At 43.5% G+C, this 15660-nt stretch overlaps 1 long non-coding RNA gene across 2 annotated transcripts in view; it reads right to left on the bottom strand.

Annotated features, from left to right (window-relative positions):
- The window catches only part of LOC139279904 (uncharacterized), a 77668-nt gene that overhangs the window by 43417 nt on the left and 18591 nt on the right, over positions 1–15660 (bottom strand). The window contains exons 2-3 of one of the 2 annotated variants that reach the window (XR_011596546.1): positions 15080–15248; positions 8107–8257 (exon numbers count right to left, since the gene is read on the bottom strand). This is a non-coding gene — a long non-coding RNA (uncharacterized lncRNA). The remainder of the gene's footprint in view (positions 1–8106; positions 8258–15079; positions 15249–15660) is intronic. The other variant, XR_011596545.1, reaches the window with a different exon arrangement.

Genomic DNA, 15660 nt, shown 5'->3' with positions numbered 1-15660 from the left:
CCCCTGTATAGTATTTACGTTCTGCAGACGAGAGAGTGCGAGAGGTGAAGGCTACTGGGCGTTCCAGGCCTTCAATCCATTGCGAGAGCACAGCACCCATGGCGGCGGCTGATGCATCTGTGGTGACGTATGTAGTGGCATTCGGATCAAAGTGCGCGAGGATAGGAGGGGATGTGATTTTCTCCTTAAACGTGGTGAATGCCTGAGCCTGGGAGTCTGTCCATTCCCAAAGAACGTCCTTGCACAGCAACATGCGAAGTGGATCGGCAATGTGCGCATAGTGCGGGACAAACTTCAGATAGAAGTTGCAAGTGTCGAGGAATGATAAAAGTTCTTTGACGTTAGTAGCTTCCTGCATTCACTAGATCACGTCGATGCCTTGTGCTGTGACTCTGTAGCCCAGAAAGTTTATTTCTCCAGCAGCAAATGTACACTTATCAGCATTAGGTGTAATGTTATGTGTTGCAAGTCTAGCCATAATTGCGTGAAGTCGCTGGTCATGTTCTTCCATTTTCCGCCCATGGACGACGATACCATCAAGCAGGTTGAGAGTTCCCTCTATGCCTGCTAGCATAGTAGTGACAATCTTCTGAAATGCACTTGATGCAGATGATAGTCCGTAGGGCATGTGTCGATACTGATACAGACCATCATGCATCGTGAATTCCGTGAGCGGTTTGCTGCCCTCCGCTAGGGGTATTTGCAGGTAACTGCGGCGCATGTCGGGTTTTGTAAAAGCTATTGAGCCGTGGAATTCTGAAGACAGTTCGTTGATGGTAGGAAGACGGTGCTTGTCGGGGATGATGGCCTTGTTGACCTCTTTCAGGTTGATGCACAGGCGGATCTCGCCATTTTTATGCCAAGCAATGACTAAGTTTGAGATCCAGGGTGAGGAGTCGATGCTCTCAATGATTCCATGAGACTCGAGTCCTGTTAATTCTGCGGATATTTGGTTGCGAGCCGTGAATGGGAGACGGTGAAGTCGCTGTGAAACCGGTTTGATGGAAGGGTCAACATGGGGACAATGGCAGAATTTTGTTGTCACTCCAAACCCTGTGAAGATTGAGGGATACTGCTTGTCAAAGTCCACCATATACACAGGTGTGCCAGTTGGGTCATAAACTGTGAACCCAAGCTTGTGAAAAAGGTCAACACCCATGAGGCTTCGCCCTTCGCGACATGAAAGGAAAAGTTCTCCAATGTTATGTCCTTGTAGTATATCGGGAGAGATATGACCCAAATACCTCAATTTTGGAGTTGGAGTACGCATGTAGAGTGGAAATTGCGGGCTGCAGTTGACAATGCATGAAGTGGGTTTTGTACACAGCCTCTCTCAATATGGAGACTTTAGCTCCAAAATCATTGAGGAGACAGATGTGCATGCTGTTAATGTTAACATCACAGTCCTTGAATTTGCCTGAACCAATGAGCAAAATGACACTAACGGTGAAAGCCATACTGGGTTCATCACTATCGGGGTTATCCACATGTCGAATAGGCTGTGATGAGCGACACACACCTGAAAAATGGTTCATTTTACCACATGCCGAGCATGGATTTATGAAAGGGAAATCATGCTTGACAAATCTTCTAGAATTTTTTGAGGATGTAACTAGTAGAGTAACACATGCTAGTCACAGTAGAAATAGCAGGATAGTTAAAATGAATACGTAGCTTGAGAAATAGTGCAAGAGGGAGGGATTCAAATTCCTGGGACATTGGAACCGGTTCTGGGGGAGGTGGGACCAGTACAAACCAGATGGTCTGCATCTGGGCAGGACCAGAACCAATATTACGGGGGGAGTGTTTGCTAGTGCCTTTGGGGAGGGTTTAAACTAATATGGCAGGGGGATGGGAATCTATGCAGGGAGACAGGTGAAAGTAAAATGGGGGCAGAAGCAAAAGGTAGAAAGGAGATAAGGAAAAGTGGAGGGCAGAGAAATCAAAGGCAAAAATCAAAAAGGGCCACATTACAACATAATTCTAAAAGGACAAAGAGTGTTCTAAAAAAACAAGCCTGAAGGCTCTGTGCCTCAATGCGAGGAGCATTCGTAATAAGGTGGATGAATTAACTGCGCAGATAGCTGTTAACGGATATGATGTAATTGGGATTACGGAGACATGGCTCCAGGGTGACCAAGGCTGGGAACTTAACATCCAGGAGTATTCAATATTCAGAAAGGATAGATAGAAAGGAAAAAGAGGTGGGGTAGCATTGCTGGTTGAAAAGGAGCTAAATGCAATAGTAAGCAAGGACATTAGCTTGGATGATGTGGAATCTGTATGGGTAGAGCTGCGGAACACCAAAGGGCAGAAAAGGCTAGTGGGAGTTGTGTACAGACCACGAAACAGTGGTAGTGAGGTTGGGATGGCATCAAACAGGAAATTAGGGATGCATGCAATAAAGGGACAGCAGTTATCATGGGTGACTTGAATCTACATATAGATTGGGCTAACCAAACTGGTAGCAATACGGTGGAGGAGGATTTTCTGGAGTGTATAAGGGCTGGTTTTCGAGACCAATATTTCGAGGAACCAACTAGAGAGCAGGCCATCCTAGACTGGGTCTTGTGTAAAGAGAGGATTTATTGGCAATCTTGTTGGGAGAGGCCCCTTGGGGAAGTGTGACCTTAATATGGTAGAATTCTTCATTAAGCTGGAGAGTGACACAGTTAATTCAGAGACCAGGGTCCTGAATTGAAAGAAAGGTAACTTCGATGGTATGAGATGTGAATTAGCTAGGATAGACTGGCAAATGGTACTAAAAGGGACGCCGGTGAACAGGCAATGGCAGACATTTAAAGATCACGTGGATGAACTTCAACAATTGTACATCCCTGTCTCGCGTAAAAATAAAACAGGGAAAGTGGCTCAACCGTGGCTAACGAGGGAAATTAAGGATAGTGTTAAATCCAAGGAAAAGGCATATAAATTAGCCAGAAAAATCAACAAACCTGAGGACTGTGAGAAATTTAGAATTCACCAGAGGAGGACAAAGGGATTAATTAGGAGGGGGAAAATAGAGTACAAGGGTAAGCTTGCACGGAACATAAACACTGATTGCAAAAGCTTCCATAGGTACGTGAAGAGGAAACGATTAGTGAAGACAAATCTAGGTCCTTGCAGTCAGAATCAGGTGAATTTATAATCGGGAACAAAGAAATGGCAGACCAATTGAACATTTACTTTGGTTCTGTCTTCACTGAGGAAGACACAAATAATCTTCCAGAAATACTAGGGGACCGAGGGTCTAACGAGAAAGAGGAACTGAAGGAAATCCTTATTAGTCAGGAAATTGTGTTCGGGAAATTGATGGGACTGAAGGCCGATAAATCCCCAGGGTCTGATAGTCTGCATCCCAGAGCACTTAAGGAATAGTAGATGCATTGGTGGTCATTTTCCAACATTCTATAGATTCTGGATCGACTCCTATGGATTGGAGGGTAGCTAATGTAAACCTACTTTTTAAAAAAGGAGGGAAAGAGAAAACAGTGAATTATGGACTGATTAGCCTGACATCAGTAGTGGGGAAACTGCTGGAATCAATTATTAAAGACGTAATAGCTGCACATTTGGAAAGCAGTGACAGGATCGGTCTAAGTCAGCATGGATTTATGAAAGGGAAATCATGCTTGACAAATCTTCTAGAATTTTTTGAGGATGTAACAAGTAGAGTGGACAAGGGAAAACTAGTGGATGTGTGTATTTGGATTTTCAAAAGGCTTTTAACAAGGTCCCACACAAGAGATTAGTGTGCAAAATTAGGCACATGGATGACGTGGATAGAAAACTGTTTGGCAGACAGGAAGCAAAGGGTAGGAATAAACAGGTGCTTTTTAGAATGACAGGCAGTGACTCGTGGATACCGCAAGGTTCAGTGCTGGGACCCCAGCTATTTACAATATATATTAATGATTTATACGAAGGAATTGAATGCAATATCTCCAAGTTTGCAGATGTCACTTAACTGGGTGGCAGTGTGAGCTGTGAGAAGGATGCTAAGAGGCTGCAGGATGATTTGGACAGGTTAGGTGAGTGGGCAAATGCATGGCAGCTGCAGTATAATGTGGATAAATATGAGGTTATCCACTTTGGTGGCAAAAACAGGAAGGCAGATTATTATCTGAACGGTGACAGATTAGTAAAAGGGGAAGTGCAATGAGACCTAGGTGTCATGGTAGCAAATGGCATGTTGGCCTTCATAGTGAGAGGATTGGAGTATAGTAGCAGGGATGTCTTGCTGCAGTTACACAGGGCCTGGGTGAGACCACACGTTGAGTATTGTGTGCAGTTTTGGTCTCCTAATTGAGGAAGGACATTCTTACTATTGAGGGAGTGCAGCAAAGGTTCACCAGACTGATTCCCGGGATGGCAGGATTGACATCTGAAGAAAGACTGGATCGACTAGGCTTATACTCACTGGAATTTAGAAGAATGAGAGGGGATCTCATAGAAGCATGTAAAATTCTGACGGGACTGGGCAGGTTAGATGCACGAAGAATATTCCCGATGTTGGGGAAGTCCAGAACCAGGGGTCACAGTCGAAGGATAAGTGGTAAGCCATCTAGGACCGAGATGAGGAGAAAGGTTTTCACCCAGAGAATTGTAAACCTATGGAATTCTCTACCACAGAAAGAGTTGAGTCTTGTTCGTTGGATATATTCAAAAGGGAGTTAGATGTGGCCCTTACGTCTAAAGGGATCAGGGCGTATGGAGAGAAGGCAGGAATGGGGTACTGAAGTTGCATGATCAGCCATGATCATATTGAATGGTGGTGCAGGCTCGAAGAGCCGAATGGCCTGCTCCTACACCTAATTTCTCTGTTTCTATATTCCTATGTTTCTATTTCGTCCCACGTGCAGGGCAGTTAGGGCTCTTTGTTGAACGTGATTTATCCCCACAGTTAAGCAGTGGAAGTTAGGCCTGTGATCCGTAGTGGGTGGCTTATTACCAGCCCTGGGTCTCTGCTGTAATTTACACTTTGGACAAACACATGGGCTGTAGCTGAAGTCTGCTGCACAGGTGGAGCAGGGGATCTGATCACTTTTGAATCGGAAAACGCTGATTCGATTTGAATGGCCAAATTAGTTGCTTTGTCCAATGTTAATTTGTCATCCTCCATTAGCAACAATGCGGGGGATCGTTGTCTTCTCAGTAATTTGATCCCTAATCATTTCCTCTGTGATTGCTCCAAAGTTACACCTAACGGTCAGTTCAGGTAATGAGATGATATACCGTTTGATTGGTTCAACATTCCTTTGCCCCCTTTGACGAAATTTGTATCTCTCCATCACGATACTTTTCTTTGGCCCAAAATATTTCTCGAGGGCACTTTTCGCTTTGGCATAGGACTCTGTGTCTTCGATTTGGCCAAAGATGCATTGGCTTTTGGTGCCGAGGCAGTGGATAAGTATTGCACAGTGGCGAACTGGTGTTACGTTGTCGCCGTCTAACCCACTCATCGTGATGTACATAGAAAAGCTTTTTATCCATCTCGCCCTCAGGATTAGGGCATCCCCAGGTGTGGTGAGGAAAGGTGGGGGGGTCGGGCGGTTAAGTTGATTTATCCTCGTCGCCAAATTATGATGTGTACGTAAATAAACAGACTAACTGAAACAGGAGTAATGTAACTAACTGTGTCCTTTATAGCAACTCCCAAAATGGTGTCCTAAAACCAGCATGAACCAGCATGTTTACAGCAGGTGTGAATAGCTCCCGTAGGGTCCTAAAGCCTATCATGTGAGGGATTATGTAAACAACAAATAGAGTATGAATACAACATGCACATCCCTGATTTTCTTTGTTCCATATTCTTTGTTCCATATTCTTTGTTCCAGTTTCTGGAATTTCCTCCCTAAAGCTCTCTGCTTCTCTCCATCTCTCTCTCCTCCTTTAAGACACTCCTCAAAATCTACCTCTTTGACCAAGCTGTTGGTCATCTGCCCTAATATCTACTTATGTGGCTCGGTGTCAAATATTTGTTTGATAACGCTCCTGTGCAGCACCTTGGGCCATTGTAGTGGGGAAAATACTTGAAGCTATCATGAAGGAAGAAATAGCGGGACACCGAGATAGGAATAGTGCAATCAAGCAGACGCAAAATGGATTCATGAAGGGGAAATCATGTTTAACTAATTTACTAGAATTCTTTGAGGATATAATGAGCATGGTGGATAGAGGTGTACCGATGGATGTGGTGTATTTAAATTTCCAAAAGGCATTTGATAAGGTGCCACACAAAAGGTTACTGCAGAAGATAAAGGTACACGGAGTCAAAGGAAATGTATTAGCATGGATAGAGAATTGGTTGGCTAACAGAAAGCAGAGAGTCGGGATAAATAGGCCCTTTTCGGGTTGGAAATCGGTGGTTAGTGGTGTGCCACAGGGATCAGTGCTGGGACCACAACTGTTTACAATATACATAGATGACCTGGAAGAGGGGACAGAGTGTAGTGTAACAAAATTTGCAGATGACACAAAGATTAGTGGGAAAGCGGGTTGTGTAGAGGACACAAAGAGGCTGCAAAGAGATTTAGACAGGTTAAGCGAATGGTCTAAGGTTTGGCAGATGGAATACAATGTTCGAAAATGTGAGGAAAAAAAAACAATAAAAGGGAATATTATTTGAATGGGGAGAAACTACAACATGCTGCGGTGCAGAGGGACCTGGGGGTCCTTGTGCATGAATCCCAAAAAGTTAGTTTGCAGGTGCAGCAGGTAATCAGGAAGGCAAATGGAATGTTGGCCTTCATTGCGAGAGGGATGGAGTACAAAAGCAGGGAGGTCCTGCTGCAACTGTACAGGGTATTGGTGAGGCCACACCTGGAGTACTGCGTGCAGTTTTGGTCACCTTACTTAAGGAAGGATCTACTAGCTTTCGAGGGGGTACAGAGACGATTCACTAGGCTGATTCCGGAGATAAGGGAGTTACCTTATGATGATAGATTGAGTAGACTGGGTCTTTACTCGTTAGAGTTCAGAAGGATGAGGGGTGATCTTATAGAAACATTTAGAATAATGAAAGGGATAGACAAGATAGAGGCAGAGAGGTTGTTTCCACTGGTCGGGGAGACTAGAACTAGGGGGCACAGCCTCAAAATACGGGGGAGCCAATTTAAAACCGAGTTGAGAAGGAATTTCTTCTCCCAGAGGGTTGTGAATCTGTGGAATTCTCTGCCCAAGGAAGTAGTTGAGGCTAGCTCATTGAATGTATTCAAATCATAGATAGATAGATTTTTAACCAATAAGGGAATTAAAGGTTACGGGGAGCGGGCGGGTAAGTGGAGCTGAGTCCATGGCCAGATCAGCCATGATCTTGTTGAATGGCGGAGCAGGCTCGAGGGGCTAGATGGCCTACTCCTGTTCCTAATTCTTATGTTCTTATGTTCTTATTTATTACATTAAAGGCGCTATACAAATGCAGGATGGTGCTGTTGTTTCATGACAGCCTTGTGATCCACATAGATACAAGCCCTTAAATTACACAGGGGTTCCACCGTATCTCTGGCGGGAGACAAGCAGGTCCTCTGGAGGAATGGCATAAATGGCTGTTCAACCAGGAGTTCCATTGGCCTCTCACTGAAGTTGCAATGAGGGAGTCATAGAAGCTACACAGAATTTCAGGGTTAGACTTGAGAGCTTTCTTCCACCATTGCCACTATATTTAGTGACAATTATTGAGATGGCTTCATAAATATTCATTTTTGGAGATGTTAGTGTCTCATGTTCTTTCAGTGGAGCCTACCAGACCTTGAATACACAGATGTTGCAATGAAATTAAATCATAGCCAACTGTTAACACGAAATGAGAATCGCTATTCAGCCAGCAAGATTGCTCAATTGAGTTCTAGCTCACGCTTTCTCCTTTTTCCCATTGTATCCGCGCTTCTCCACTCCCAACACCAGGTTTTGTCACAATGATATTCTGCAAGTGCCATGTAAAAGGTTTTTATTTAATCACTGAAACGCAAGGTGTTTTTAAATTGCACGGATGCTAAGGGGACTGCTGAAGCATGGGTTCTGGCAGCAATTTTCAAACCAAACTTAAAACTGCTGGTATTCTCTAAGACTGGTAATATCTCTCACAAATTAAATAACCGCTCTCACCTCTTATATTTGATGGCTCCACCCTTTCTTTTGTCATCTACCAAATTCCTTGGCCATTCTTCCCTTTGACCTCATACAGAGCATCCACATCTTCCTCATTGCTAATATAAAAACAGAACATGCTGGAAATACTCAGCAGGTCAGGCAGCATCTGTGAGGAGAGAAACAGAGATAACGTTTCAGGTCGATGACCCTTTGTCATAACTGGAAAAAGTTAAAGATGTAACAGGTTGTTAAGCAAGTGTAGAGGCAAGAAAAAAGGGGAGGGGAGGAAAGGGAAGGTCGGTGATAGGATGGAAGGCAGAAGAGATTAAGAAACAAAAGGGATGATGGTGCAAGGCAAAATGAGATGGTAATGGGACAAGTTAAGAAACAAAAGATGAGTCTAGATAGGGTGTAAATGGAGATGGCAGAATCATCACCAGCTGCCATGGGAAAGAGAGAAAAAAAGCAGAAAAAAAATACAGGGGCCGAGGTTATGGTCTGAAATTGTTGAACTCGATGTTGAGTCCAGAAGGCTGGAACGTGCCTAAACGAAAGATGAGGTGCTATTCCTTGAGCTTATGTTGAGCTTCATTAGAACAGTGTAAGAAGCCAAGGACGGAGAGGTCAGAGTGGGCTGGAGCAGCGAATTAAAGTGACAGGCGACCGGAAGCTCAGGGACAAGCCTACAGACTGAATGGAGGTGTTCTGCAAAGTGGTCACCCAATCTGTGTTTGGTCTCCTCAATGTAGAGGAGACCACATTGTGAGCAGCGTATACGGTATACTAAATTGAAAGAAGTACAAGTAAATCACTGTTTCACCTGGAAGGAGTGTTTGGGGCCCTGGACAGTTGGAAGGGAGGAGGTAAAAGGGCAGGTGTTGCATCTCCTATGCTTTCTCTGGAAGGTGCCGTGGGAAGGCGAGTGGGTGCTGGGGGTGATTGAGGAGTGGACGAGGGTGTTGCGGAGTGAACGATCCATCTCCATTTACACCCTATCATGACTCATCTTTTGTTTCTTAACTTGTCCCATTATCATCTCCTTTTGCCTTGCACCATCATCCCTTTTGTCTCTTAATCACTCTGCCTTCCACCCTATCACAGACCTTCCCTTTTGTTCTTTCCTCCCCTCCCCGCTTCTGCTGCCCCTACACTTACTTAAAAATCTGTTACATCTCTCACTTTTTTCATTTCTGATGAAAGGCCATCTGTTTCTCTCTCCACAGATGCTGCCTGACCTGTTGCATATTTCCAGCATTTTTTGTGTTTATTTCAGATTCCAGGTTTGTATTCTTGTCCCTCATTGCTAAATTTGGTTTCCTCTTTCACGCCCATACTTATTTCCCCTTGGCAACACATAACTTTCGATGAAACTGAAGCCCGTCCAAGATTTAAACACAGACCCCATATCGAGGGAGGTTCTTATAGCAATTCCCTGACATTCTTGGACAGAATAGAAGAATAAAGCTCATTATCTGCTGGTCAATTCCTCTCATCCAGCCTCCACCCTCTCTATCTCTATCCCATTCTATCTTGGCTTTCGGATGTTATTGACACTATTGTGGTCTGTACACCTCTGAACTCCTCCCTCCATCCTGCCCTCTTATTCATTCTAAGCTCCAAATGCAACATCCAACATACTTTTATTTAACTTTAGTGGTGTCCTACACAATGGGCCTTACCTCCAGGATGGGATACATGTTTGCAGGAAAGAATTCAATTTCCACTGGCTGATTTCAAATCGTAGTTTTTATCTCAACATTTTACCTTGGATTTTGCAGTAAAAAGAATGGTGAAACTATAAGCGCTCACCGTTATTAAAGAGTAAATCGCACAGAAACTTCTGGCAACTGCACATGCACAGTTAAATGCAGAAATCAGGAAGTTGCTGTCTGAGTTCCCCTGCTTCTCCAGAAGCAGCTAGATAGACACGAAAGTCTCCAGATAAAGTTAGTACTTATCCATTCAAGTGTAAGTGGATTTTTTAACAGTGATAAGTCCTAATTACTGCCTAACAACCAATGGCACTGAAAATTAACGTTTACAAATGTGGAGTCTCATTCCTTCAGATTTTATTTATTATTGGAGATTTAAAAAAAATATATAATTTTTTTTTAAACTTTATCTTTCTGTCCCTTTTATCTCTCTCTCATAATCCCATCTTTCTTTCCCTCTCTTTATTTCATTTTCTGATGGTGGATGATGACAGCCTTCTCGCGGCCCAACCTGTTACGTGATCTGTTACATCACAACTAATGTTATCTCAAAGGACACAAAATTTGTTGTTATGCCGACCTCCCGATGACAGAAGCAAACCAAGCAACTTTCTATATGTGATTTGGCATTAAGTTAAATATTCTAACTTTAACTTCCTGGTTCAGACTCTGCACTGCTCATTAAACAGTCTTCAATCTGATTGGTTAAGGAGATAGATTGTTGCTGCTCTGTTCACACAGGTCCCAGATGCCCCGTAGAAGATGAATTTCTAATCATTGCAAGTTTCAGTGCTAAAGCCCATAGAATGTCTGTAGGCAAGTGTAAGTGTAATGAATGGCTGGCACCTTTCATTCGACATGGACTACAAAATCTTGGTCATAATGCCAGTTCCAGAAAAAAAAGCTGAATTTGTTGCATCAAATGTAAAGACATCATCATATCAATGATTATATCATTAAGGCATCCCCTATATAACTGTGAGGATGACATCGACACTTTAATGACTTTCTGTCTCTCATAAAAAAGTTGTTTTTGTTCTACATGAAGAACATTTAATGGGTAACCACTGAGTATGGAAAATATTGTCCTGCCTTCTGACCTCATAACCCATGAAATTCAAAATCATGAGTAGGTTCGGTCGTGGTTGGGTCATTGAGGAATAATTTACCTGCCACATGTACTTTGTGCCACTCACGAGGCAGCCTTCATGTTCACTGGGTTCCAGGAGCCCTCCAGTGCCTCACATAATGGGACATATTTCAAGTGCCCGTGGTCCAAATATCTTCAGCTGCTTGGCGACATCTTTAGAAAACGCTGCGTCAGTTTCCACATATACGCTGATGACAACCGGCTCGACCTCAATACCACTTCTCGCAACCCCTCCACGGTCTCTAAATTGTCAGACTGCTTGTCCGACATACAGTTCTGGATGAGCAGAAATTTTCTCCAATTGAATATTGGGAAGACTGAAGCCATTGTTTTCGGTCTCCGCCACAAACTCTGTTCCCTAGCTACTGACTCCATCCCTCTCCCCAACTTCTGTCTGAGGCTGAACCACACTGTTCACAACCTTGGTGTTATATTTGACCCTAAAATTAGCTATAAACCACATATCTGCAGTATACCTAAAACCACCTATTTCCACCTCCGTAACATTGCCCGTTTCTGCCCTTGCGTCAGCTCATCTGCTGCTGAAGCCCTCATCCATGCCGTTGTTACCTCTAGACTTCTAGACTTGACTATTCCAACGCACTCCTAGCTGACCTCTCACATTCTACCCTATGTGAACTAGAGGCGATCCAAAACTCGGTTGCGCATGTCCTAACTCGCACCAAGTCCCACTCACCCATCACCCCTGTGCTCACTGACCTACATTGGCTCCTGGTTAAGCAACGCCTCTATTTCAAAATTCTCATCCTTATTTTCAAACCCCTCCATTGTCTCGCCCCTCCCTATCTCTGTAATCTCCTCCAGCCCCACAACCCCCCGAGATGTCTGCGCCCCCCTAATTCTGTCCTCTTGAGCATCCCTGATTTAAATCACTCAACCATCGGTGGCCGTGCCTTCTGTTGCCTAGGCCTTAAGCTCTGGAACTTCCCGCCTAAACCTCTCCGCCTCTCTACCTCTCTTTCCTCCTTCAAGACTCTCCTTAAAACATACCTCTTTGATCAAGCTTTTGGTCACCTGCGCTAATTTCTACTTATGCGACTCGGTGTCAATTTTTTTTTAATCTCACTACAATTTCACTACAATAAAGGTGTTATATAAATATGTTGTTGTTGTTGCTTTATCAATAACCTTCCCTGTGTCATATGGTCTGGAGTAGGATTGTCCACAGTGTTCATAACTCCCCCGATAATGGAGCAGCCCATGCCAGTCCATAGCATGGACAACATCTAGGCTTGGGCTGATAGTTGTGCCATTTAAGTGCCAGGGAATGATTATCTCCAACAATAAAAATAGCCCAACCATCTCCCCATATCTTCAATGGCACCACCATCATCGAGTCCTCTACTATGATAATCCTATGGTTCAATATTGACCAGAAATTTAGCAAGACCAACCATATCAACATCTTGGTACAAAGGGCAGGGCAAAGGCTGGTGCAATGTAACAAGTGGCTCACATTCTAACCCCTCAAGTCTCTCCAACTCTCCAACAAGGCTCATCTAATATGTGATGAAATACTCACCACTCAACTAGTTGGGTACTGCCGCAACAAGACTAAGAAGCGCTACACCAAAGCAGTCCACCTGATTAGTGCCGTACCAGTGAACTCAATATCTACAGCCTCCATCACCGGCACACTGTGGCTGCAATCTCTACTATCTACAGGACTTGGACAGCATTTCCCAGCCCTACGACTTCCGCCACTGAAAAAGACAAGAGCTGCAACAATATGGGAGCAGCACCATCTAAAAATTCCCCTCCATGTCGCACGCCATCCTGACTTGGGCATATTTTGCTGCTCCTTCAGTGTTGCAGGGTCACAATCCTGGACTTCCTTACCTATCACCATTGCAAGAACACCATTGCCACAAGGGCTGCAGTGGTTAAAGGAGAAGGCCCATTACCACCTCCTCGGGGCAACCCCACCATTGTCACCCATTGAAAATGAAGACTTATGTTGCACAAATCTGCTGACCAGGACCGTTTCCTTTTACAGAATAACAACAATTGTGGAACTAATGCTGACTGCACTTTGCTGCAGTGTTTGGCAAATGAGCTCCACTAATCTTCTGGTTTGTCATCTCTTACTGTATGTATATAGTTAGTGTTTCCTATTCTTCTGCCAATTCACTAAAATCGCTGGCAAGTCCTCAATTTCCATTAATATTGATACAGTCCCTTTCAGCATGTAACATGTAATGTAATCATTGTTTGTAAATCCTAAACCTCCTCTGTGGTTGCATCATACAGAATATTAATCAATCCCAGTAGTGCTGTGAATCTCAACTCATTCATAAGTTACAAAATGTTACTTCTGTACCGAAATGTTTCACTTGCAGATGGAAAGGCTTAACACCCACTTCACAGGGCTTTAATTGCATATATTTAGCATAAGAAATGCAACAACTTTTTTTAAGGCGCTTATTTTATTTAGTTCTGCACTTTACTAATCTCCAAGTTTGCAGATGACACTAAGCTGGGTGGCGGTGTGAGCTGTGAGGAGGATGCTAAGAGGCTGCAGGGTGACTTGGACAGGTTAGGTGAGTGGGCAAATGCATGGCAGATGCAGTATAATGTAGATAAATGTGAGGTTATCCACTTTGGTGGCAAAAACACAAAGGCAGAATATTATCTGAATGGTGACAGATTAGGAAAAGGGGAGGTGCAACGAGACCTGGGTGTCATGGTACATCAGTCATTGAAAGTTGGCATGCAGGTACAGCAGCCGGTGAAGAAGGCAAATGGCATGTTGGCCTTCATAACGAGAGGATTTGAGTATAGGAGCAGGGAGGTCATACTGCAGTTGTACAGGGCATTGGTGAGGTCACACCTTGAATATTGTGTGCAGTTTTGGTCTCCTAATCTGAGGAAAGACATTCTTGCTATTGAGGGAGTGCAGGGAAGGTTCATCAGACTGATTCCCGGAATGGCAGGACTGACATATGAAGAAAGACTGGATCGGCTAGGCTTATATTCACTGGAATTTAGAAGAATGGGAAGGGATCTCATAGAAACATATAAAATTCTGGCGGGATTGGACAGGTTAGATGCACGAAGAATGTTCCCGATGTTGGGGAAGTCCAGAACCTGGGGTCGCAGTCTAAGGATAAGGGGTAAGACATTTAGGACTGAGATGAGGAGAAACTTCTTCACTCTTAGAATTGTGAACCTGTGGAATTCTCTACCACAGAAAGTTGTTGAGGCCAGTTTGTTAGATATATTCAAAAGAGTTAGATGCGGCCCTTACAGCTAAAGGGATCAGGGGGTATGGATAGAAAGCAGGAATGGGTGCTAAAGTTGCACGATCAGCCATGATCTTATTGAATGGTGGTGCAGGCCTGAAGGGCCAAATGGCCTACTCCTGCACCTATTTTCTATGTTTCTATGTTTCTATGACCAGTTATTATCCATGTGCTAATGCATGAAATTTGTGTTTTATTACCAGTGTTAAATGTGATGTAGTGGGTATGATGGCATAGGGAGCCTAGTCAAACAAAACGGTTTATAAACCCACACAAATTTTTCAATTTTTCCTAAAGATTTTCAAGAGACTCATGTGGCATAGTAGGAGGCCACTTGACCCATCATGCCATAGATCTTTGAAAGAGCTATCCAATTAGTCCTACTCCCCCACACTATTTTCCACATTCCAACAGTGACTACACTCCAAAAGTACTTAATTGGCTGTAAAGCACTGTGAGACGTCCAGTGGTCGTGAAAGGCATTCGTGTGGTGGCTGGTGTGCAATGGCCACCACACGTTAATAAAATCCACGCACAGGCATCTTCCCCCCTTGAACATGTAGTTCGGGATTTGGAATACTAGGTCCTTCATTGAAACACCTGTAAACACATCGCTTTTTGGCGTGGAAGCAAGTCGTCCTCGATTCGAGGGACCGCCTATGGTGATGATAAATAAAAGTATTTTTTTCTTTCTATTTCCATAGCCCTGCAATTTTTACCTTTTCAAGTATATATCCAATTCTTTTTTAAAGTTAGTATTGAATCTTGTTCCACCACACTTTCAGGCAGTGCATTCCAGATCATAACAACTCACTGTGGAAAACAAATTCTAATATCTCCCCCCCAGTTCTTTTGCCAATCACCTTAAATCTGCGTCCTCTGCATATCAGACCTCCTACCAGTGGAAACGTTTTCTCCTTATCTACTCTATCAAAACTCTTCATAATTGTGAACACCTCTATTAAATCTTCCCTTAATCTTCTCTGTTCTCTAGTCCAAGCTTCCAGCTTTTCTAGTCTTCTTCAGCCTAGACTTCTCAAAAAGTAAATAGAAACAGCATTACTATTTTTGGTTAATAATTTCAGGCAGTATACACAAGATTTAAGGTAATAGAGAAAAGCTTGTAGGCGTTAAAGAGTTAAAGATGCCCAATTGCAGTCTCTTAACTGAAGCAGGGGCTGTTTGCTAACTGCTTCCAGCTCCTAAATGTTACACAGAAGGCATATTTTCTGAGTCAAACCTTCGAGAGGAAATCTCCAGTAATAGCAATGCATCTCCTTCCAAATCAATTGAGAAGGATGAATCTGATGAAGAAACGGCTCAGACCGGGCAGGATCAATGATCAGAGTCTTGCACCTTATAATTCATTCAAACACTTGAAGCTATCGGCCTTATAAGTATTAATCTCACCTGGATATTACATAGAAACAGCCGTTGTTGTTAA

The sequence above is a fragment of the Pristiophorus japonicus genome, chromosome 14 (genome assembly GCF_044704955.1).
Source record: "Pristiophorus japonicus isolate sPriJap1 chromosome 14, sPriJap1.hap1, whole genome shotgun sequence".
NCBI lineage: Eukaryota > Metazoa > Chordata > Chondrichthyes > Pristiophoridae > Pristiophorus > Pristiophorus japonicus.
The sequence above is the reverse complement of the archived record's forward strand: the minus strand, read 5'-3'. Positions and strand labels throughout refer to the sequence as shown.